Genomic DNA, 26,162 nt, shown 5'->3' on the forward strand with positions numbered 1-26,162 from the left:
GTGAGTGTGGGTGGCATCAGCCCTCTCCACATCCAAGTCAAATTTGGGGGGCGGGGGGGATCCCTCTTCTTCAAAATGGTTAAAACAAAACCCAGGAATCAATCATAAAGTCCTGTTTCTAGCAGAAAAGAAAGGCTTGGCACTACAATCAAAAAGAGGAAAAGCAGTTTGGGGACTGAGGAACAGTGACCCATACAAAGCTGATCCTGGACAAAGGCACCCACCACCTTCCCGGGGTGGGGGAGGGGGGGGCGTCTCACACAGAGCAGGGCGGGCAAAGCCTGGCCGGAGGCAGGCCTGGAGCTGGCGCCACTCCTCGGGCAATTGTCTTCCACCACCACTCTTACCACTCGGAGGCTACACTGGAAAGAGGGATGTTAGTAAATTCTAGAAACTCGCTTCCTGCGCAGGGGCCCAAGGGCCGGCAGGGAGGAGAGGGGACGGAGGAAGGGCGTGAGGCGCGGCGGGTGGAAGGTCCAAGGCCACACGCTCCGCTCGCCCGGGAAGCCCACGCGGCCCGGTGTGCAGAGGGGCTGCTCCTGACCTCGCGCCGTTCGGGTCCTCGGGGTCCCAAACCCAGGCTGTCCCGCCCCCACGCCCTGCTTTGTCCTTGGGCGGGAGGAAGCTCCTGGGCCCGTGGGAAGGCCTGGTGCGTGCATCTCCTCTGCGCAGGTGCAGGGGTGGGGGCAGGTGCAGCTCCGGGGGACTCCGCAGGTGGGCGGGGGGCGGGCGCAGCCCTTGGCCATCGCTGATCGTGGGAGACTCGTCTAACATCTCGCCTCCTCGGGTTGTCCTCCAAGAACCAGCGAGGTTAGGTGGATGGTGGCCGGGGTCTGAAATCACCCTGGTGTGAATTCCGTCTCTAAGTCCCAGACTGCGGGCTCTCCGTCTGTAATTAGAAAGGGGGCAGGGAGGGCACGTGGCCACTCAATTCCCCACCAGCATGATTTTTGTTCTTTAAACCTGTGAACCCATCCCAGTGAGATTCCAAGTCTCCCACCCTACAAGATCCCCCAGTAAATCCTGGGGTGGGGGGCAGCAGCCACTATTACTTCCAGGGCTGGCATCCAGGGGGCCCACACCCCTTTGGAAAACAGCAGTCAGGAGGCAGCTGGGCAGTGACTTGATCCTTCCAGTCCCGGGGACGTTGCTCAGGGTTTCTCCACGTGGGCTGCCAAAGGCACTGAGCCCCGTTCCCACAGGTTCGCATGGCTGCTCCCCACGGAAGGGGGACCGAACAGGACAAGACAGGCTGCAAGGCCGGGCCCAGAGGCCGCTGAAGCCCAAGCCAGCCCCCGAGATGTGCACCAGGAAAGCGCTGCTTTCCTCTCCCCCTGTAAGGGGTGCAGGCAGCTGCTGAGAACTGAGCAGTAAAGCTAAGCAGACTTTGGAGAATATGTATTTCAGTGTTTTTTACATTATGCCATTGACTAACAAGCCACCTGGAACATCTGTTTCTAGCTCTGAAATCATTTGCAGAAAACATTCTGGCAAATGCTCTGCTCCTAGAGCTCTCCTCTGCCCTCAAGCCACCCACGCCCCCCACCTCTGGGACCACAGGAAAACCAAGGCAAAGGTGACCCACCTATTCCTGAAGATTAACTGAGCAAGGTTCCATTGACTAAGTGTAACGACTGTAGAAGTTACCATTAATTCACACCTAAGAGGAATGCAATCATACCAGGAAATAGATTTAAGTTTGCCTCCTTGACATTATGGGTTTCTCTCCTTTATGCAGAATATCATACATCTTGTACGAGAGATACTCGTACATACTTTCCTCCCTAGCTGTGGATATATTGCTATGGCATTAGCTTTTCCCCTCGTCTTTGCAAATAGAGAGGTCTCTCCCCCCTCCAGTTTTTTTTTTTTTTTAATTTTTATTTATTTATGATAGTCACACAGAGAGAGAGAGAGAGAGAGGCAGAGACACAGGCAGAGGGAGAAGCAGGCTCCATGCACCGGGAGCCCGATGTAGGATTCGATCCCGGGTCTCCAGGATCGCACCCTGGGCCAAAGGCAGGCGCCAAACCGCTGCGCCACCCAGGGATCCCACCCCCCTCCAGTTTTTAAGCCCTTTTATCCCTTCTTGTTGAGAAGGTCATCATCTACCTAGAATAGGGTGACAGGCCTGGGACCATGCCTGGCTAAGAGAGAAATACACTTTCACTTCCAGTTGCAAAGTATACCTATAGGATTAATATTTCCCTCATGCTATTTACATATTGGTATGAAAGAATCAAATTTACAAAGGGTGCTCAGTCTCTGGGAGGCTGGAAGGGTGAGAGATGTCTCTCTGGCTTAAGAGGAGCCCACGGTTAGCAAACCACCTCTGATAAGTTCCCCTTCCAACATGATTGGCACCCTAAAAGACACACACACACACACACACACACCACTTTCACATGCATCAGTCAGAAAAACGAGTTGACAACTTGCATTTGAATGATAGCATCAGAACATTCAGTAACAAACAATAGTAGCTACTCCCATTTGCTTTGGGTATTGTCAGGTTGTTGTATTGTTTTCCACTGTGGTTCCAGATTCTTCACCTTGGCCCACATCTTCACTGCCCCTCCATATGTCCTTCCCCAAGCCCTGAGACCCATACCCAGAAGTCCCTTCTGATGGATATCAACGCATTTCTATTTAAGAAAAAAAAAAAACAGGTAGTATAACTGAGTGTCCCAATATTTGGGCTAACAATTTTTTTCTAGGAAAACATTGGTCATCCCAAGAACAAGAACAAAAACTGATGAACAATCCCATATAGACATGCAAATGAGTGATGACCTTAGCTTTTGCAGAGTCTTCAAGTCATGTCAAAATATAGAGTAATGTAATTCTTTTTTATTTTATTTTATTTATTTATTTGAGAGAGAGAAAGCACAAGCAGAGGAAGAGGCAGAGGAAGAGGGAGAAGTAGACTCCCCGCTAAGCGGGGTCCCTGATGCAGGGCTCGATCCTAGGACCCTGGGATCATGACCTGAGCCAAAGGCAGAGGCTTAACCGACTGAGCCACTGAGGCACCCCAGTAATGTAATTCTTTAACCATTACCATCTATAACCATTACCATTCCCATTTCGAGGATGGGAATACGAAGACAATAGTGAATATAGCTGTTTTGTATAGCTCCAAAGATCTGTCAAGTGTGAGTGTATGCCTATATTCTAGTCATCCAAGTTCCTACACCTGTAAAACAGTACACCACAGAGGCTGATGGCATTGGTCAGATGTTGTCTGTCTAACCCACACATCTAAGAAGAGAGAATTTTAGTGTCATAAAAGAAAAATTTTTATTTGTTGAAGAACTGGAGCCAGAATTCTCCTTAGGGAGGAAAGTACCCTGGTATGTTGCCTCAACATGGGAGGGCTCAGCAGTGCTTTGCTCCTGTCCAAGAGAGGAGAGACAATGAAGAAGGGAGGAAGGCAGGAGCTGGTGAAGGGGTTGAGGCAAGCCGGCATGGAGCATTGCAGTGAGAAACCCCCACCACTGGTGGCTGAATGGGCTCTAATGATAAATACGTCCAACATGATTTTTAGGTTCTTTGCTGTAGTAGTAGGGTTCAAATTTACACAGATGTTTGAAATGTTATTTCTTTTCTTTCTTATAGCAGATCTCACCTGGCTTCTAATCCCACTCACCCTTGATAGTGTACACTTGAATTTGACAAAGTAGCTCTATCTTTCCCGGTATAAATCTTAGTCTGAAAAAAAAAAAAAAAACTTAGTCTGTTTCACATTATAATCATCTCTTTACAAATCCTTTCTCAACCCCTTTTCTCTTCACCTTCTCCCTAGTGGCATCTCAGGCATGTGTGTTTCTGTATATGAGTGTGAGTGTATGTGTGTGTGTTTTCAGAGTTTTGTGTTTGATGCACATCATGAAATCTCACACTTGGCAGGGGCACTACTGGGCTTGTTCATCCAGTTCTCTCTTCTTTAATCTGGCTAACAAACCTCTTTGGAAGTCTTATATCACCTCCAGAATCATGAAAGGCCACAAATGAAGACAAACAATAGGTTAAATACCAGCCCTGGCAAAACTAACTCCAAATCGTTCTCTGTCACTAAGTGCAGTATAATAGCCAGTATAATACTGGCAAGGGATGAATGTGAAGGCATATAAATGACTAACAGGTCTTGGTGTAACTGTGTCTGTGCAGCTGAGCCCTGAAGTACAGGTGGTGCCTTCTATCTTGAACACTTTAGAGCTTGGAAGTTGTCCTCACTGTTGAGTTCTAAAAACACTTATCTCAGCAGATTAAGGTCCCATGTGTTCCACCCTAAAATGTAACCATAGCTAGAAACCTGAGCTTGAATATCCATCACTCCGCAAGCCCAGAATGAGACTATTGCCAAAACATTGGTCGAGTTTTCCAGAGAGAGCCCATTTGAAGATTTGGGGATGGCTCATCTTCTTTCAAAAAAAAAAAAAAAAGGTTTATTTATTTGAGAGAAAGCGTGTGCAAGAGCAGGTGCAGGGTGAGTAGCAGAGGGAGAGGAAGAGGGACAAGCAGACTCCACACTGAGCACAGAGCCCAATGCAGGGCTCAATCCCAGGACCTAGGATCATGACCTGAGCTAAAACCAAGAGTCAGACTCAACCAACTGAGCCACCCAGGCGCCCCTCATCTTTTCTGATCACCTCCTAGCCTCTTCTCCATTCCACTCTACTCCACCAGGTCCTTCCCAAAAGGAGTAAATGACCAGATCAAGCCTACTGATGATGGCTTACCCAGAGCAGACCTGGAGTAAATATTTGTGGCTAATAAGCGTGCTGAAACCTGCCACCCTGGACCAATCTCGCCCTTCTAAGAACCAGGTGAAGAAAATGGAGAAGGTTCTTTTTTTTTTTTTTTTAAAGATTTATTTATTTATTTATGACAGACATAGAGAGAGAGAGAGGCAGAGACACAGGTGGAGGGAGAAGCAGGCTCCATGCTGGGAGCAAATGGGAACAGAGAATTTTGTATAAACTTCTTTATCAAATTGAGGAAGTTTCCTCCTGTTCCTACTTAACTGAGAGAGCTTATCATAAAGGGATATTGAATTTGGCAAATGCTCTTGACAATATGGTTTAGTTTTTGGTGTGCATGTGTGCTATGTGTTTTAGTTTGTTAACATGGGCAATTACATATGCTAATTTTCAAATTTTAAACCAATTTTGCATTCCTGGGATAAATATATTCTATTCCTGGCCACAATATATTATTCTGCCTATATATTGTTGTATACAATTTGCTATATAAGTTTGTTAAGAATTTTTACAACTATTCCCATGGTGACATTAGTCTGGAATTTTCTTTCCTTATAATGTCTTTGTTTGTTTGTTTGTTTGTTTGTTTTGTCCATTTATCATTTATTAACAGGTAATGTTAACCTCAAAAAATGACTTACAAAGTATCCCCTTTTCTTCAATTGTCCACAAGAATTTAGATAAATTGATATAAGTTTTTCCTTACATGTTTGGTATGATTCATCAATAAAGGCATTTGTGCCAGAAATGTTCTTTGTGGGAAGATTTAAAACTATAAATTCAGGGTCTTTAATAGGACTACTTAGGTCTTCTACCTCTTTTTGAATGAGTTTTAGTAGCTTCTATCTTTCAAGGAATGTGTCCATTTCATCGAAGTTGTCAAATTTATTAGAATAAAATTTGTTCAGAATAGTCCCTTATTATCCCTTAATATCTGTAGGATCTGTAATGACATTATGTCTCTTATTTTTATGTTGTGTCTCTTTCTTCCTGATCAGTATGGCTAAGGCTTATCAGTTTTATTGACTTTCTTTTTTAAAAAAGCAGTTTTTGGCTTGTTAATGTTCTCTATTGTTTTTCATTTATAGTCCATTAAGTTTGTTATTATTTCTTTTTTCTGTTTATTTTGAATTTAGTTTGCTCTTTTCTTATTGTTGGTTTCCTAATTAGTAAGCTGAAATCATTGAGACCTTTCTTCTTTTCTAATATAAGCGTTTAGTGCCCTAAATTTCCCACTAAATACTAATATAGTGTCCTGTCACAAACTTTTATATATTGTATTTTCATTTTAATTCAGTTCAATACACGTTTTATCTTTTGGATTCTTCTTTGATCCATGAACTTTTTAGAAGTATGTTGTTTAATTGTCAAAGATATGGGAAGTTTACAGAAATCTTTAGGTTATTGAGATTTCATTTAATTCCATTATGATCAGATAGCATGTATTGTACAACTAGAATTCTCTTCAAAGTATTAAGACTTCTTTTATTGCCCAATAGTTGGTCTATCTTAGTAAATGTTCTATGTGCACTTGAAAAGAAGGTGTGTACTGCTATTGTTAATTGTAGTGTTCTGTAAATGTCAATTAGGTCAAGTTGGTTAGTGGTGTTGTTCAGGATTTCTATATCTTTGTCAATTTTTCTGTCTACTTATTTTATTCATTATTGAAAGAGAGATATTGAAAAATCTGACATGATTATGGCTTGGCTATTTCTCCTTGTAGTTCTACCAATTTTTGCATTATGCATTTTGAAGCTCTGTTACTAGGTGCATAAAAATTTTTTATTGTTATGACCTCCTGATGAATTGACCCCTTTATCATTATAAATTGACGTTATTTATTTCTATTAACTTATTTTGTTCTGACATCTACTTTGTCCAATATTAATGAAGCTACCCCAGCTTTCTTTTGATTAGTGTTAGCATGGTATATCTTTTTCTATAGTTTTACTTTATCTTTATACTTTTCCTATACTTAACTTGTATCTTTACACTTAAAATATGTTTCTTGCAGACAGCATAAAGTTGGGTCTCACTTTTAATCCAATCCAACCTCTTCCACTTAATTGATATATTAATTTTCTAGGACTGCTGTAATAAAGTACCACAAACTAGGCTTATGTAACAGAAATCTACCATCTCACAATTCTGGAGGCTAGAAGTCCCAAAATCAAGGTGTCAGGTGAGGTTGGTTCTTTCTAAAGACTGTGAGATTAAGATCTGTTCCAGGCTTCTCTCTTCCACTGGTAGATGGCTATCTTCTTATGACTTTACAGTGTCTTGTCTCTATGCATATCTATCTCTGCACCCAAATTTGCCCTTTCTATAAAGACACCAATCATATTTGATTAGAGTCCACTCTAATGAACGTATTTTAAATTGACTGCCTCTATAAAGACCCTATCCCCAGAAAGGTCATATTCTAAGGAACTGGGGGTTAGGACTCTAACATATCTCTTCCAGGAAGACATGATTCAACCTATAACAAGGTGTTTAGACCATTTACATTTAATGTGGTTATTGATACAATTAGATTTAAGACCATTATCTTATTTTCTATGTGTCCCACATGTTCTTTATTCTTTTTCTCCTATTGCTTTGGAGTAATCCAATATTTTTCATGGTTCCACTTTCATCACTTGTTGACTTACTAGTTATAGCATTTTGTTATTTTCATAATATCTTGGAGCTTATAGTATACACCTTTAATTTATCACAATTTAACTTCAAGCAATATTATAGCACTCCACATATTAAGTGAGAACTTTACAAGATTACTCATTTCTCCACCACTGCTTTTGCAGTTTTTGTCACACATTTTACTTTTTTTTTTAGTACGGTTGACACACAATGTTATATTAGTTTCAGGTGTACAATTTAGTGATTTGACAAGCTTATACATTATGCTGTACTTTTACAAATGTTTCAAACCCCATGCCACATTGTTTTTGTTTATTTGTTTAATTATATTTTGAGGGAATTTAAATAGTAAGAAAAAAATGCTTTTACGCTATCCACATAGTTACCATTTCTAGCGCTCCTCATTCTTTTGTTTAGAGCCATATTTTCCTCTGATATCATTCTTCTTCTGTCTGGAAAACTTTCTTTAAAATTTCTTATAATGGGGATCCCTGGGTGGCTCAGTGGTTTAGCGCCTGCCTTCCGCTCAGGGGGTGATCCTGGAGTCCCGGGATCGAGTCCCGCGTTGGGCTCCTTGCATGGAGCCTGCTTCTCCCCTTGCCTGTGTCTCTGCCTCTTTCTCTCTCTCTCTGTGTCTCTCATGAATGAATAAATAAAATCTTTAAAAAAATTTATTATCATGTAGGTCTGGTGAATTCTTTCAGCATCTGTGGGTCTAAAAAAGTCTTTATTTCATTTTCATTTTTGAAAGATATTTTTCCTAAGTATATAATTCTAGGTTTACAAAGGTTTTGTTGTTGTTGGGGTTTTTTTTTTCAGTCAGTAGTGCTTTAAAGATGCTGCTCCAAAATGCTCTTGCCCACACTGTTTCTGTAGACATCTGCCATCATCCTTAACATTGTTCCTCTGTACAAATGTATATTTTCCCCACTGGCTGCTTTTGGCATTTTCTCCTTATCACTGATTTTGAGTAACTTGAGATGTGCTTTTTATAGTTTTTTGTATGTGTTTCTTCTCTTTGGGGTTCATTTTGCTCCTTGGATCTATGAGTGTGTAGTTGGCATCATATTGGGTAACTATCAGTCATTATTTCATCAAATAATTTTTTCTGACCCTTTCTCAGGGCACTCCAATTCCATATATATCATACTGCTTTATAGTTGTCCCACAGATCACTAGGACTCTGTTTTATCATTATAGTTTTACTATTGTTATTGTTTTATTCTTGTTTCTATATTGGTTTAATTTTGCATGATTTCTATTTCTCTGTCTTCAATTTTTTCATTAATTTTTTTTCTTGTGTAATGTCTTATCTGCTTTCAATTCCATCCATTGTATGTTTATCTGAGACACTGTTGTCTTCATCCATAGAAGCTATATTGGGGTCTTTTATAACTTCCATTTCTCTACTTGACTTTCAAGCATATAGGACATAGTTTTAATCTTTTAATGTCTTTGCCTGCTAATTTTAATATTTGTCAGCTCTGGGTTGTCTTAAATTTTGGCTTTTCTCCTCATTATGAACCATGTTTTCCTTGCATGCCTGGCAATTTTTTATCATACATCAGATATTTTGAATTTTCATTTATTAGGTATTATGTATTTCTGTATACCCATTAATATTCTCGAACTTTGTCCTGGAGATGTAAAGTTTTTTAGAACCAGTTTGATGCTTTCATGTCTTGCTTTTAAGTCTTGTTAGGAAAAACTAAAACTGTTTGGTCTAGAGCTAATTATATCCCAATACAGTGACCAGACCCTTCAGTGTACTCTACCTGATTTTGCATGAGTTATGGGGCTTTTTGGTCTGACTGATGAGAATAGGCATTATTGCTGGCCTTGTATGGACACGGGTGCTATTCCCTCTAATCCTTTTAGAGAGTGCCTTCCTGGTCCCAAGTACTCTTCTCATACATGTGCTGAACAGCACTCTGATGAATACTCAAGAGGTGCCCTCCGCAAATCTCCAGAGTTCTCTTTCTGTGTAGTTCTCTCCTCTCCAGAACTCAGTCCTATGAACTCTAGCCAGTTTGGTTCTCTCCCCTCAACCTGGGCTCCACATGGGTTCCTCTCTCTTTGCTGCAGCCTAGAAACTGTTAAAGCAGTAAACCAGGGTAATCACAAGACTCCATCTTTGTTTTCCATATCTCATGAATTACTTCATTATCCAATGCTTAGTGTTTTGAAAACCATTGTTTCACATATTTTGTCTGATTTTCTTTTTTTAAAGATTTATCTATTGGGATGCCTCAGTAGCTCAGTGGTTAAGCGTCTGCCTTTGGCTCATGGTATGATCCTGGGGTCCCAGGATTGAGTCCTGCACTGGGCTCCCTGCAAGGAGCCTGCTTCTCCATCTGCCTATGTCTCTGCCTCTCTGTGTGTGTCTCTCATGAATGAATAAATAAAATCTTTAAAATAAATAAATAAATAATTATAAATTAAAAAAGAGGAAGAGGGAGAGAATCTTCAAACACACTCCACACTGGATGTGGAGCCCAATATAAAGCACATTCCCCACTGGATGTGGAGCCCAATATAAAGCTCTATCTCAGGATCCATGAGATCATGACCTGAGCCAAAACCAAAAGCCACTTAACCAACTGAGCCACACAGGCACCCCTGGTGTTTGTTTGTTTGTTTGCTTGTTTGTTTGTTTCAAGCACAAGAATAAATCTGGTCCTTGTTACTCCAAGTTGGCCAGAATTAGAAATCTTCTCCTCCAGATTCCTTTCCTTTTTTTCCTTTCTTAGACTCTGATCCTAAGAGACAAATTGGCATTGCCCATCCCTAGGATATGTAGGATATGTGGGATACTATAAAGGCAAGAAGACCCCTCAGGCTCTTCCCAGCCTCATAAACCTTTGTGTCTGTTGGCTTGTGGGCCTTGTATCACTCCATAAGTAGAGAGATTCCCCTGCCATAATTAGAACATCTGACCTATGAACCCCACCCAACCTCTATCCTGTTCACTTCTGGGTCCTCATCTGGACAAATCCCTCTCACTTCACTGTTTGGTCCCATTCTTCCAATGATGATGGAGTGACTAATTGGGCAGGACCCAAGGGTGGGAATGGGGTGGGGTCCCTCTTGTTTGAAGCTGGCTGAAAATCAGAAGAGAAGTTCAGCTGTGAGCAGAACCAAGTCTAAATGAGTAAACTGGTTCAGAGCAACATGAGAAAGGAAGCGGAGTTTAGTGAGGTAGGGAGGCTAGTGAGGAAGACATAGGGACCAAAGTGCCCCTGAAGACAGTGAATTAATAACCACAAACATTTATCTTTCAATACTGAGGAAGCTAAAAGTACCCTCCAGAAGTAAATACTCTATGGATGCTGCCATTAGGCAGCCCTTGACCTGGACCTCTCACCAACCGTTCATCAGCAGTGGGAATACAGCACTCTTGAGACCATGACTCCAGACCTTCTTTCTCTCACTGAAGCTCACTTTCCACCTCACCTACTTCTACCAATATCTGGATTGCTACTATGTCATAGAAAATATATATATTGATCTCTGCCACCAATTCCTGGCACAGAATTCCTAAAACTTTTGGTATTTCTTAAGTGATGAGAACACTAGAGTACCTCTTGTTCTAATATTTGTCTTTGACACCCTCCCTGACATAGATCTCCTAAAATCCTTATAAATTCTTAAGTGATAAGAGCACAAACAGCATTTTTTGTTCCAGTGAAGTGACTCCAGTGGGCTTCTGGATGGGGACTGTTCACCACAAAGACCAAGCCAATGGAATCTCCAGCCCTACCTTTCATCCTTCAAAGAGGAAAGAAAAGCTAAAAATGTAGTTAATAATTGATCATGCCTACTTGAGGAAGCCTCCCTAAAATCCCAATAGTAAAGGATTCAGGGAGCTTCCAGGTTTTGAACACATCCATAACAAAAGGGTGATGCCCCCCCAACTCCATGGGAATAGAAGCTTCTGTACTCAGGACCCTCCCAGACCTTGCCCTATGTAGCTCTTCATCTAGCTACTCATCTGCGTCCTTTATCACATCCTTTAATAAACTGGTAAAGGGAAATAAGTGTTTTCCTGAGTCATGTGAACTGCTCTAGCAAACCAATAGAAACTGAACCCCCAATTTGTAGCCAAACTGGACAGAAGTTTTGGATAACCTGAGGGCCTACTACTTGCATTTGGCACCTGAAGTAAGGGACCACCTTGTGCAGCTGAGCCTTCACTTATAGAATCTGATGTTTTCTCCAGGCTAATAGTGTCAGAACTGAGTTAAACTATAGGATATCCAGCCAGTGTCACAGATAATTGGTTGGTGTGGGGAAAAGCCTTGACACACTTGATAACCAAAAATGTCTGAAGTGAGGTGTGCTGCGTGGGTGGTAAAGGAGCCATGCAGGAAAGCAACACATAGAGGGCAAAACTGAATTTTTCCCTGTGCCCTACAGTCTTTGACTCCATCTTGAAGTGGGGTCCCACACTCCCTTCCCCATTTCAATTAGGGTAAATAGAGATGGAATAAACCCTATTCTCCCACCCCAATCTACCCCAACAGGAGACTCTACTGTTTCTGTAAGACTCTACTGCCTGCTAACTTTTCAGACCAGCATCACTCTGCAGACCAGATGTTGCCCTGGGCCCAGCCTCGCCTTCAGAGATATTTATTGGACCACATACTATATTTACATCTTTCATTTCCAAAACTTTAAAAATCTGGAGATTTTTACATTAAAAATATTAATTCCCAGCCTATCTTGAAAAATCAGAAGCTGTGGCGACACTGCATTGGCCTTTCTCAATGACAGCTCTGTTCAGATGAGCACTTGTGTCCAGGTGGACACAGCCTCCACCTTCTGGCTTCACTCCCATAATGTGAATTACTGCTTGGTCCACATAGGTATTTGATATTGCCACAGATGGGAACTTGTGCAAGATAAACATGGGCAGATGCTTTTTCTCCTCTTTGTGGAAGTCACAAACATAATGTCCAGATATAAGAGTCATCTTCAAAAAAGCAAGAGCATAAAACATTTGTGCCAAATTATGAACTGTAATGACTTTGCATTGAGAAACACTCCTCTAAGCCTTTTCCTTTAGGCTCCTCACCTGCCTCCATTCTCAGAACTGTGATTCAGTCTTCTGTTCATTTGTCAGGATTTTTACTCTTAAAAGATTTGTTTTAAAACACTTATATACTGACATACAAGTTTTTGGCCACAGTATTGTCATTCTCTGATTTTAAATCAAAATGGTATGGAAAGTACATCACAAGGAAATTTTGAACCTTAAGAAAATGCATATTTTAGCACATGTTTTCAATTACACTGGAATGACTTTGAAGCTATGGAGACCCAGCTTGGCACAGTGAACAACTGGCCTGGTGACCATCCCCACAACTTTCATCATGTGATATGCATAAGCCTTCCAAACAGAGTCTTCTGAGGTCAGCTTCCAAGTGTCATCTGGCCCAACCTTTTACGAAAAGAGGAAAATATGTATTATCCACCACTCAAGCTCTTACACCAGTGAGTAAATCAGGACACAAGATTCCAAAATTTCATTCGTCCTGAACACTGCATCTCAGAGGCACCAGCCTACCTTCCCACTGTCTTCCATTCAAAACAGAAAAGACAATTAGGGTAAAATTTTGTTTTCTCCATATGTTGGCTTAAAAAAATGGTTTGCACTGAACATCCACCTACGTTGAGTGAGTCTTTCATGTGTCAAAATTGGCACAGTATTTTTTATGGCCAAATGTCATATTATTTTTACCATATTATAGGCAGGAGAGTTCTGGGGGTCCACTAGGTTTCAGGGATACTTGGTTAGTCCACTAGGAGTCAAATTCACATGACTGGATAGATTCCAAAAAGTCATTCTTTTCAATGAACAGCCTCCCAACCATTCTTTAAGAGGCTGGCAGTTCTGCAGAAGTGCTTATGTGCTGCCTCAAGGATGAAAAACCAAGAGTGAAGGCTCAACTGCCAACCCAGTTTTCAACTAAGGCACTTCTATTTCATCTGTCTTAGTATTAGCTTATTTAGAGTAATATTTCACTTAAAGAAAAATCTAATGTGTAAAAAGTTTGAAAACCATTGCATAAGGACAGATAACATTCAGGCAACCTAAACATTACCCTCAAAAAAAGAGTGTTACAAAAAAGAGTATTAGTATTTACACAGAGTTTTGTTTTGTTTTAATAAGTAGTTCACATGACATAACTATTCCTCACTATCCAGAGTTATTTGCTTCCTGAACTTAGTAACAGAAATCTAGATAGACACACGAGCTTCTTCTATTGAGTGACTACAATGAAGCTTGTATTGGCAAGTTCGTGGTGAATCTTCATTTAATGGTATAATTTTGAGCTTTTCATATTTTAATCACTAAACCTCAACCTATGAAGCTTAGGAAGGATGAAGCTTTCTCTGACATCAGAGAAAGGATGTGACCAGACTCTACACAACACACTCATGTTCAAGTCACGTCTAATGCTCGAATCCCCTCAAATTATCATTCTAAGAAAGAAAATATTAACAAAATTCACATTTGGATTTCTGATCATATCTGTGGCCCACAGTTAAAAACACAGAAACACTTGGTTACGTCTGAGTTGAGAAATTGGCTTACCTGTTATAAATGTGAATCCTCCCAATAAGCAATTCTTGACCACTAGCGCCATAGGTAACGTGGCTCAGCAAAAACCTGAGCTTGTGTCCTGGGGAATGGGAATCTCAGGGCAATGGGACCCCACTGTAAGCCTATATCCATATTTCCCAAGACTAAAACTAGAACTCATGATCAAATTCAACTATGCTTTGGGGAACATTTACACTGAATCTCTAAAACCACTTGCAATGTTTTGATTATACATTTGTCAAAAGCCCTGAGTTCCTATGGGAAGTGTGGAAGCCAGAAGAGAAAGCTGGAAGGAGGGGCCCAGGAGCTGGGCAGGCACACACTTGGCCTGCTTCACCATTTGTTCATTGTGAGCCTTGAGCTTCACAGCTATTTCTCACAGGTGGTGAAACCAAAGCCCAAGAGGTTACTGGACAGGAGTTGGCTAGGTTGGAAGAGTACCCTGGGTTGCTCAGGAACACAGCAGGCAGGAACTTGGGTTTGGAGTCAGTTTCTAAAACTATTTCACAACTTCCAAAACTCTATGTGGTTTTCCTTTAGAAACAAAAACAATATTTCTCATTTCATTTTCTTTTTTGCCAAACATATAGGTTTCATTCAAACATTTACAATCTGACCCAACCCCACTTAATCCTGTAAATATTTTCAGATCAACTTTAGCAGGCATTCTCCATGCACCAACATGAAGCAATAATTGCACATGAGGTGGATTGAGAGGAGGAGCTAATTCATAAGAGCACAGGATAAACTGAAAACCGGAGGGTGACCATGCCAAGGTGACAGTGGCTAGATGTAAAGGTCATGGGCAAAGGAAATTCCTTCCACCAATCACTAATTTCAATTTATGTTTAAGGTTATTTGTGCTTTCATTATCATAAAAGATGAGTGAGGAAAGATTACATCCTTGATGCCTGTTAAATGCACCCTCAATGATCAATTTCTCCATCTAGGAGTGGACACAAACATCTTAACGCCCACTACTGGGACTGTGGGGTAGATGTCTGCATTTAACTAGACCATAGTCATGTAGCGTGACTTTCTTAAGTCATTACATAGAATCATCAAGACTTTGGCACTAAAGAAACTATGATTTTGGTGAAAGTCCAAGTGAGAAAAAGTATCAAAATGTAAAAATTGCATTTTTCCTTTATTCTCCCATTTTATGAAATGACTTGTTTTCTTTATTCTTGTCTTTCACTTAGTGATCATTTATTTAATCACCATGTCCCCCCTTGGGGAGGCCAGAAAACTTCAGACTCTAGCACGAGGGTGGGAGTTGACATATAATTTCCAGACATCCATGCTAGATCCAAAAGAGCTGCCAAGTTGTCTAATTGCCCCATAAGTCACATTTATGAAGCCCTGAATCCTTATTTCCCATATCCAGAAAATGATTTTTGTCAAGAAAGTCTTTCCAATACTATCATTAAGTTCCTTCTCTAGTTTAGCCAAACATTAGACTCACAAGGTGAAGGGCTGAGTCTCAGGGGCTGGTGGTGACTGAAGAAAAGAAGTTGAAAATTGGTAGAGACCAAGCAGTCCCCTTCTCAATGGCCCCAGGCTCTCAGGCACAGACCCAGTGAGTCACAAAGGGACACAGCTGAGTGTTGTTAATGGTCAAAGAGAAAACAGAGCAGAGGAAATGAAATTAAAGAAACTGAAGTATTATCACCGTATTTTATCACATCAAACTTAGGGAAATATGCTCTCCTTCCTGATTTTGTTAAATGAAGTGTTTCTGTAGCTAATGCTGCATTTGCTTTCTTCATTTTCTTTTTCTTATTGGTATTCTCTAGATTAATGTAGTGGTGCTAGACCAGTGCTGTGGAGCCAAATAAGCATGTGTACTGGATGCCAGAAAAGGTTAAATATTAGTTCATGTCTTCATAAATATTAGCATCCTAATTTTTAAAATATGAAAGGTAGAGAAAGAGAAAAGCACATCAGAGGCTTCCCCTAGTTCCAGAAGAAAAATCAGGGAAAAAAGGATGGGGATGAGGCTATGGACAGCCGGGTACAGGGACAAGCTCCAGGACATGTTGTTCTCCGTGCATCACCCAGCTGCTGGCAAGCAGCCACTGCTCCCTCCCTGGGATCCTCGATCTGCCCAGGCAAGGCCAGTGCATTTTATCCTGAGTAGCATCTTCTCTCAGGAAGTGCAAATAATTAAGCCATGATTGCTTATCCTTTCAAAGCACGGACAAAGAAAACTACAGAGTGGAAATGGAGACTTTGCAAATGAAAGCCAAATTTCTGCATCTTTGGCTAAGACTTTTTAAAAAATGATATGATCTCAATGTTATACATTAATGAGCACTTGGTTATACATTAATGAGCACTTGGCTATCAGTATTATTTCCATTCTTATAATCTAACACTAGCTCCAAGCCTTTGAACCTCTGATCCCAGTAGGCCTGTGGAGTTATTACCTCCAGACAGGAAATCTTTGTGTCTACAGATTAAATAATAAATAAATAGATTGATATGCATACCACTTTTTCAAGTGTTTGTAAATGCCTTTATAAATGATAAAATACAAATTTATGAAAGCATTACTAAATTCAGGTCACCTTTTATATTTATATATTTGTCAATGATTTCACATAAAAATATAACTATCGGGCAGCCCAGGTGGTTCAGCGGTTTAGCGCCCGCCTTCAGCCCAGGGCGTGATCCTGGAGACCTGGGATCGAGTCCCACGTAGGGCTCCCTGCACGGAGCCTGCTTCTCCCTCTGCCTGTGTCTCTGCCGCTCTGCGTGTGTGTGTGTGTGTGTGTGTCATGAATAAATAAAGAAAATCTTTTAAAAAAATAACTATCATATAGCAGGTTCACTGGGAGTCTCATCTTTCTTTACTTTCTTTCAACTTCATTCCAATTCTGAGTTTCCATCCTTCTGGACAAGCCAGAAATTCAATCTGGTTTTCTCTAGATTCCCCTCACCCACATGTGAGGCTAGTCTTACATCATTCATTCTGCCCAGTCGTTTTGTTGAGTATGGAAATCTTCAATGGGCCTGGATGTCGGCAACTTGGGACCCAATTCCACTGGACGCAACCGGCAGCTTCTGAGGCCTGTCACCTGTCAGGACCAAGACATAGACTCCTCCAACTCTAGGCTTCAAATAAGAAGGGAGTAAAATATATAAGGGAACAAACTCAGTATTTCTATTGATTATGCTACTATCATCTTGTATTAGTCATGGTCTAGTTAGGAGACAGAAACCACACAATAATTTTAATAGGGAGACTTTAATATAAAGAATTATTAACCATAACAGGGGGTTGACTATCAAGGGATAAAGAGAACTCTAATGAATACCCAAGAGATGAAGGAGAATGCCCAATGAAAGAACAAACTTGAAAAGGAGAGCACTCCCCCTTCCAAGGCTAGGATTCAGATCTCACTAAAAGGTGTGATTGAAGCCCATTGGGTGGTGGAGAAACTCTCTGGATTGACCTGAGCCAGAGCTGGTCCACAGTGTCTAGCAAAGGTTGGAAGGCAGGGTAACATGGGCTGGGACTGGCCAGTGGGAAACACCCCACCAAGGTGAAAGAGGATCACAGCTGAGAACCCAACATCTCGAGTGCCTGTTAGACCCACTGAGAATCTACCAGCACAGATGCTACTGAAACTTGGCGGGGGAGGGGTGCACCACTAGATGTCCACCACTTGTGCCACTGACTACCACAGTAAGACTTAAAAAAAAATCACACCAGTACAGTAAGTAATGCCCATCCTCCTCTACTTGCTGCAGTGTCCTGCCTTAGCTATATTTGCTATGGCCAAATTGCTCTAAGGCAAAATGAAGCCAAATGCTTCACCACCCACTGGAGTTCATGTGGCCAAGATTACTTGAGAGATTCCATGGTTCTCCATTCTGTAAGAGATCATTAATAAAGCAGCTTCTAGAACCCAGACATTTAACCAAGGAGACAAATCACAGCATGCTTGATGAAACTTGGAAATGCTTCTACCCTCCCGTGATGGAAAGTTCCCAGGCTTGCCTGGCCCTTCTGAAACTTGGGCAAAAGCCCCCAGCCTCTCCCGTCACCAGTTTGCCAACATGCCCAACTTCCAGCATGGTCACAGTTCTATACCAGAAGGTTCCTCATCAGTAGGGGTTCCATGAAGGGGCTGAAAAGAGGGCCTTCCTTCCCTCACCCCACCCCATCATTGTTACCAACAGCCCTCTTCCACATTCTTTGATGAATAAAGGAAAGATTTTTTCCATCTTGTATAAAGTACTGTGCAAATGCAGCTACTGGTCATGTCCCCAGCCCTATGCCCTTCTAGCTTGATAGCCAACCTATGGACAAGCTCTGCAGGTTCATCCTATAGAAAATTCTGGCATCTCTGCCACCAAGAATTCCCACCTTCACCCCCACCAGAGAGGCTTCAGTGGGGTCCACCCAACTCAGGTGATAGATTTGGAAGGATACATCTCAGTCCTCACTGATTTGAACTGGGAGCTGGATGTCCCACCATCCCACTACCAGCCACTTTCTGAGCAAGAGGGAGGCCAGAAAGCAGCAGCCTCCCAAACTCACTACTCTTCTCGCTCTTTCCAAGGTAAGCCAATTCTTCTCTAATGAGAAGAATTTTATGACAATAAAGAACTGGAAAATTGTGAATATTTAAAGAATAAGAATTTTAAAAGAGTTGCTCGTATCTGAATTTCCATTTGGCATGTTCAGAGATGTACCCCCTCTTTAGAGCAAGAATTCAGGAAAAAAAAAAAAAAGTTGTTTGGCTTTGATCCCAAATGAGGAACTGGTTATTTTGGAGAGGCTTTTTTATTCAATTTGAGGGGGTTTGGGTTGGTTTGTTCATTTTTTTAGGGAGTGGGTTTTTTGGTTCATTGGTTGGTTGGCATTTTAAATCCATGGACACTAGTTCAGTTTTGAAAGACAACTTTGCCCACAGGTACTGACTTAAAAATACAAACTCAGTGACTCAGAACTCAGAGACCAGAAAGAAAAAGGAAACATCCAGCCATCTCTCAGTGTTCTTGCATACATGTTAAGGGATTATTTTCCCTTGAAGTAGTCTGAATGGAAGAAAGAAAGAAAGAAAGAAAGAAAGAAAGAAAGAAAGAAAGAAAGAAAAAAGGAAGGAAGGAAGGAAGGAAGAAAAAGAAGAAAGAAAGAAAGAAGAAAGAAAGAAAGAAAGAAAGAAAGAAAGAAAGAAAGAAAGAAAGAAAGAAAGAAAGAAAGAAAGAAGAAGAGAAAGAGAAGGAAGAAGGAAGGAAATAAAGGAAAAAGGAAATAAAAATATTGGTTCTTGGAGTTTCTTTTTTGGACTGGGGTAGAAAGACTTCTTAAAATACTATTATATTCCAAAATATTAAGAATTTAGCAATTTACTGTTATAAAACTTAAGCCCTATGGAGATCACTCCTTTAAAAAAAAGAAATATATAAAGAAAGAAATAGGGAGTTGGGTTTAAATTTGGAATATACAATTCGGTAGTATGGCCAGAACATTAAGGTGCAGGTAAAGCTTTTGCTAAACACAGAGAAAAAGCTTAGCATTGTAGAATTATAGTCAGCAAGGAAATAAGAGCACAGCTGTTAACATTCAGATTTGAAACATATGACTGCTTTGGGATTTATTCTTTATTGGAATTCACAAATTGCTAAAACGAGGACCAATAACCATTCTCCTTGGCAATGATTTTCTTCTGTTCTTAGAACACCCCCCTGTGAGAGCGGTACTGAGCAGCCACTTCTGACCCTAGAGAAGCCTCAACAAAACAGTCAACTTCTGGAAGTGGGGAACAGCTTCACTGGCCCCAAGGACAATACAGTGGGCTAAGTATTTAACTAAGAAATCAAGTTTCTTTGTCCAAATTCTTCTACTGATACTGAGTAAAACGGGAAAATAACAGTACCTCCCTCCTATGGTTGTCATGAGAATCAAATGGGTTGACAGTTGTACAGCACACAGCTCTGTGCCTGGCACACAGTAGGCACTTACTTGGTGTTTGCTCTGACCTCACTTCATATGCCTGGCCACTCTACTTTAAAACTCTGCAAAATCATTCTCTGCATTTTCCAATGTGTGCATTTTCTACAAATGTATGCAATTCTAGCAACCAGAGGCTACAAAAATTCCATTATTCTGCAACATTACATATCCCCTTTGAAAGTGAGACATCTGGGAGTGACTTAATCTTTCTCCTCTTTGTGAACAGTCATCTTAATTAATCTAAAATAGTGGAAAAATCAGAGGACCTCTCATCTTGAGCTATAGGGAGGCCCTGAGGTCTGGATACAGAGGAAAATTAACATCGTAAATAATATATTACATATTGATATTACATTACAGTCCACCACATGTAAAATGGTATCACGTGTTATATTCAGTATAACTTCTCTTAATGCAATGCACAGGTAAATTGCAACGGACACAGTACATTAGGGCAGCATCTCCTCCTGCCCCTATGCCTGCTTCAGCGATGCATTGCCTCAGATGACCTGTGTCTCTGATTTTCATTGACTAAACGTGTAATCAAGGGCATTCAGATCTAGCAAGCATGTTGCCTTCTCCCATTGGCCACATTATCTACTCTGATTTGGGAAATTAATCATCTAATCACTTTGGTGTAATGGGGTGACATGTTTTTCTGCTGGAATGACTCAGTGACCTTCCTCAACAGCCTTCAAGTGCATGCATTCATTATCAACCACATAAAAGTCAAATATGTCAGACAATTGTCTGTGTTAGCAAACTTTATGGGTCCCTGTCTATGGACCCAAGTATTCTGATATATCTGGACATGGCCTGAGGACTCTTTCAGGTGTCTCTTTGCTTTAAAGGTCAGAAGCCTTCTGCCAAAAGATTCATCTTCAAGAAGAAAGGAACAGGTGCTTAGAAGATTGGACCAAGAAAAACTCTTTTCAGTTAAAGAGAGGGATAATTATGAGTACCTCTCTGTTCCCCAAGGGGCCCCCCAAGAGCAGGTTTTGCTGAGCCCTGCAGAGACCAGTTTGACCAAATTGACCAAGTTTTTATCCTGGAAAGATATTGTGACCCAGCCATGCTATCTTAAGATCATGTAGCGAGACCCATTACCCCGTTAGCTATGGCCCCAAACATCCTAAAGTCATGAAAACTTAAAAACACAAAGACCACTTGATGGGCAGAACCTTAAGAGAATCATCTTATGAGTGTCAAGAAATATCTTGAGAATGTTTCTCCTACATAATCTGTCAACTCCAAAATTACAACTTCCTATCCCTTCTCACTATTCCATCCTCGGTTCAATGTACATGGTGGCCCCATGATAACTGGAAGTAAAAGGGAAAGGAATGAATGTTACAGACCACATGATCATATAATTTATTTCCAAAATCAGGAAACTTCTGGGGTTATAAAGGAGTATTATCAAATTCATGCCAAGGCTGTTCTAGGACACTAGTTCAGTTTTGAAAGACAACTTTGCCCACAGGTACTGACTTAAAAATACAAACTCAGTGACTCAGAACTCAGAGACATCTGAGTCACCAGCATCTGATCACCCTATGAGTCTGAAAATTGTAGGAGAGAACATTTGTCTCTCTAACTTTAGCCTTTTGTCCTAATCAACTTTTTATCCCATCACATAGTCTTGCTCTTTTAGATACATCGTTGGCCATTCAAAGCAAAAATCCAAGCTTTCTAGACATTTTGATGAATTCTGACAAAACTAGAAAATCCTAAATAATAATCCTATATGTTTATCCTGGATCTTTCTCACTTGCATTCTTACTTCACAGAGATTTAGAGAGACATACTTCCTAACAAAAAAGATGCAAGTGGTTATCCATTCAAAACAATCTTACCTTAGAGAGCTGCCTCTTATTCATCCAAAACAAAAACAAACAAAAAAACACAGTTATGAAATGCCAGACATGCTTCTAGGTATTGGGTGACACAGCTTTTAAAAACACAAGACTATCACCCAGCTCAGGGAATTTTACATGCAGTGAGGGAAGCAGCTAATGAATAAGCAAATAGATCACTGTGGGATTAGCCGATGGAGTTGTCACCCCAAGATGGATGGAGGGAGAGTCTACTGTAGTAACAGAGGTCTAGGAAGACATCTCTGAGAAGTGACATTTGATCTGAGTGCAGGACGGACACTGGCCAGTGTAACAAGGCCCTTTCACAGATCACATCAATTTCAATTCCAGCCCTACACCAACTTTTCTTGTTTCCTCCTAGTTTGGGAAGATCAGGGACTCCTCTATGATTTTCTCTGAAATGGAATGAATACAGATGAAAAGCAAAAGGAGTTTCCACTGCACACTTGAGGAATCATGGGAAATAGAACTATCACCATCAGTCAGCCTAAAGCAGCCATGGGGTGCCTGAATGACCCACTACTGAGTGTGATTTTCATCAGCCACAAGGGCCTGTGCACTTTTAGCATTCCTGGGGGTGGGCATCAGTCAGTGGAGTCTGTACCCAGAGAAGTCCTGAGGACAGGCAGTGCTTGCTGGGCTTGGCTAACCACAGTATTTTCTCAGGGCAACTTTGAGCCCATGTCTATGCCAAAGTCAGCCTGAAAGGCAGTTTTCTGAACCCATCATGTTCCTGGCATCATTCCTAGCCTCTGGTGGCCGCTGGTCCCACTGACCTATCCATTCTTGTGTTTAGGTTACTCCTGCATTCAATGTCTATTCCCCCTGCTGGCAGTGTCACATTGTGACTTCTGATCCCGATGTCCTTGACTAATCAGAGTAATCGAAGCCTCTCTCTTCCAAACCTGAGCCACAAGTCACTGTCAGCATAGAGCTGGTCTGGGCGCTGCTTATTGTAAGCTTTCTGTACCTCTCTTGCTTTCCAAACTCTGGGTCAGGATCCCTACACTCCTCTCCACAGTCTGTAACATGTGATTTTTGGAAATGTAACCAAAAGAAAAGTCTGAATAGAGCCCAGCAAGAGCCAAAAGAAATGGAATAATGAAGTATGTCCTGCTATTCAGCCTGGGTCTGTTACTGTGCCCAAATGTGGCTTTGCCTTCTACAGTATTTAGATCATACTGTTGACTCATGTTCCATAAGGACAGATTCGATTTATCCATGTAGCCTCTTCTACTCCCCACTGACATTCATTCTCATCTTCCCTTCCTTTGCCTCCGGGAACCTCCTGCCCAAAGGCAGTTTTTGTAACAGCACCTTTGATTGGACTATTGTTCCCAGTTAATTCATCCAATTGTTCTTTATTAACTCTCCTTTGATTGCTTTCAGATGTTTTTCTACTTGTTGAGATAGGTAATAGGGTTTTTGTTCCTCTGTTACATATTATAATATGGTTATTTGCCATAACATTTGGATCCTCAATAGATCTTTTTTCAGGTATTCTTACCACTTGACATCAGGTAATGTCCAGTAACTATAGCAAACTTATAAATAGCACTTACTATATTCCAGGCACTGTTCTAAGGACCTTACGTTCATTAACTCATCAAATCCTCAAAACTCTAACACGTAGGTATTATTATAACAATTTACAGATGAAGAAACTGAACCACAGAGAAGTTAAGTAACAGTCTCACATAGCTAATAGTGCTGAACTCATAGTATTTTTTCCTTGGCACTCAAACTCAATAGTAAAATTTCACATTATTTTTGTTCATGTTTAATTACCATCAAATCCCTATCTATTTTCTAAAACAGGAGAAAAAGATCAGACCAAAATAATCATAAACATAGTCAAAATGATACCAATCATCCCCTTTAGATTGAGTGATTAAATTGAATTGTTTGTACCTCTGTTCTCTTCAGAGAACAAGTAGTTCCCTTCTAGAGAAATGACTCAGATACATTAGCTTCTCCAGGATGCTACGCTATGATTGAACTTATCAACGTTTAGGAGATTTTTTTTTTTTGAGATTTTTTTTTTTGATCCAAGTTCTATAGCTTGGCATATCCAACTTTCCACTATCTGTGTCCAGCTTCCTTCTTCCTAGTCTTATCTCTTGCTCCTCCCCCACCCCTTTACCCCTTCCAGGAGGCTCCTTCTCAAAACTATGTCCATTCCATTGGCCCAGAATGCTCTACCCATCTCTCCACCAATTTTTCTCTCACTCTTGGTTAATTTGTGGTCCTCTCAAAATTATACATGTAACTTTCTTAATAATAGTTCTATAAATCTTACAGTAAAGAAAAACAATCATCCTCTGCCCAATTTTTCCACACCCCCAAGTCTTAACTATGTTCAACTCTTTGAACTGTGTCTTCTCTATATTCTAAACAATGTTCATTAAATGGATTAGGATTATGTTCATTTGCAAGTAACAGAAAACCTTTCTAGAGTGACTTAAACAAGCAAGGAATTCATTTATTTCATATAAAAAGAAGCCCACAGGGTAGCCCCGGTGGCATAGCGGTTTAGCACCACCTTCAGCCCAGGGTGTGATCCTGGAGACCCTGGATCGAGTCCCACGGCAGGCTCCCTGCATGGAGCCTACTTCTCCCTCTGACTGTGTCACTGCCTCTCTCTCTCTCTCTCTCTCTCTCTCTCCCTGTCTCTCATGAATAAATAAATAAAATCTTAAAAAAAAAAAAAAAGAAGAAGAAGAAGAAGCCCACAAATAGACATTCCAAGGCAGGCATGAGTCTCAACAGGTTCTTCAGAAACCAGGCTCTTTTTACCTTTCTATTCCACCTTCTTTGCTTGTGACATCATCACAAGATGGTGGCTCTTACCTCCAGGCGCTGTGCCCACATTCCAGGAAAAAAAAAAAGAATAGAGAAGGACAGAGATATCTTTCCTAGTAAGACTTTGCCTTTTACTTGAAAAGGAATATCCTCTGCAAGAACTTCTGCCTATGTTTTGTCTAGTCTTTTCAAAGTTATCTGTTGGGGGCAGGATGGAAGACTGGGAGTGGGGAGAGTTCTGCTTCTCAAATTGTCTTTTTCCTCTTCCTTTTTTTATTTGTGTTTGTCATTTGTTTGTTATTGATCTGCCTTTTAATGTTGGAAACTTTCCCCTAAGTCTCAAGATCTTTGTGTCTGCTCAATCATATTTAAGAGTAAATCTCAGATAAACTGTTTAGAATTCTGTGTGCATGGTAGGACTTGTGGACAGGGGGTTACATGGTGAGGAAATTGGGATGTAGTTTTCACTGGACATGCACAGTTGTTAGTATATAAAGGCCTTTTCTCTCAGGTTGCTTAGTTTCCCCAGAAGAGAACTCCAGCATTCTGCTTGGGGTATGTGAGTATGGTTGCCAGTACCCCGAACAAGACTGGGGAAGGTTCTAGTGTGTCTCACTATCCAATGTGTAGCCTCCAGCCTTAACTGAGCCTGATGCCCCTCAGGATATCTTCACAGAGTAACCATACACTCTTCTGCTCAGCAGAGGAGGTGTAGCTGCTTAATGGTATGGGATGGAGGGGAACCCTAAACGCTTCTCTGCAGACTTTCAACCTGTCTTCCCATCCCAGCTGCACCTGCATCTTCAGAGATACTTGCAGCTCCAGATCCTGAGCCATTCTGGCAGCTGCACAGAGCAGCAGCATCCTGGCTCTTCCTTCTCCTGCTTGTGTATCCAGTGTACCTGCTCTGCTAGGTCAGTTCTAATTTATCCAGATATTATTCGGCCTCAAAAATAGATCCCATTCATCTCTACTCCTGATTTATCATTTACAATTTAAAAACAAAATTTAAATCACCATATGGTTGTTTGAATGGGGATTCCAGAGGAAGCAGGGGTTAATCCACCAAATTCATCCAGAACTCAGATTGGGGGTATCAGAATGCAGTCATCCCTCAAGGCCAAGTGCAAATGTCTGCTCCTCTGCAAAGCTGTCCCCACTTCTTCTCCACTCTCCACCCTATAAATTAATGTCTTCCTTTCTATAGTGCTCAGTATACCCTTCCATTACCCCTCTTATCACTCAATGTCACAATGAGGGCTTCCCACAGCTCTCCTCTGCTAGACAGCAAGCCCTACAAAGACAGAGATGGTTTAATGTTCATCTTCATATTCTTACTTCCTGGCTCTCTGCTTGCCTAAGTAAGTTCTTTATATTTTTTGACAGATTAATGAAGCCTGATTTTAAAAATAATGGACTAAGAGACAGGCGTTCAGTATTCCGATCTGAGCTATAGTGCTGAAATAGTTATCACCTTATGTGTATGTCTTAGTCAGCTAGGGCTACTA

General features: G+C 41.1%; 1 long non-coding RNA gene across 4 annotated transcripts in view; it reads right to left on the reverse strand.

The window, feature by feature from the left end:
- The window catches only part of LOC118353008 (uncharacterized), a 60,397-nt gene that overhangs the window by 15,833 nt on the left and 18,402 nt on the right, over window positions 1–26,162 (reverse strand). For all 4 annotated transcript variants that reach the window (XR_007412938.1, XR_007412940.1, XR_007412937.1 and 1 more), the window contains exon 3: window positions 261–889. This is a non-coding gene — a long non-coding RNA (uncharacterized LOC118353008). The remainder of the gene's footprint in view (window positions 1–260; window positions 890–26,162) is intronic.

This window comes from Canis lupus, chromosome 1, assembly GCF_003254725.2.
Source record: "Canis lupus dingo isolate Sandy chromosome 1, ASM325472v2, whole genome shotgun sequence".
NCBI classification, from domain to species: domain Eukaryota; kingdom Metazoa; phylum Chordata; class Mammalia; order Carnivora; family Canidae; genus Canis; species Canis lupus.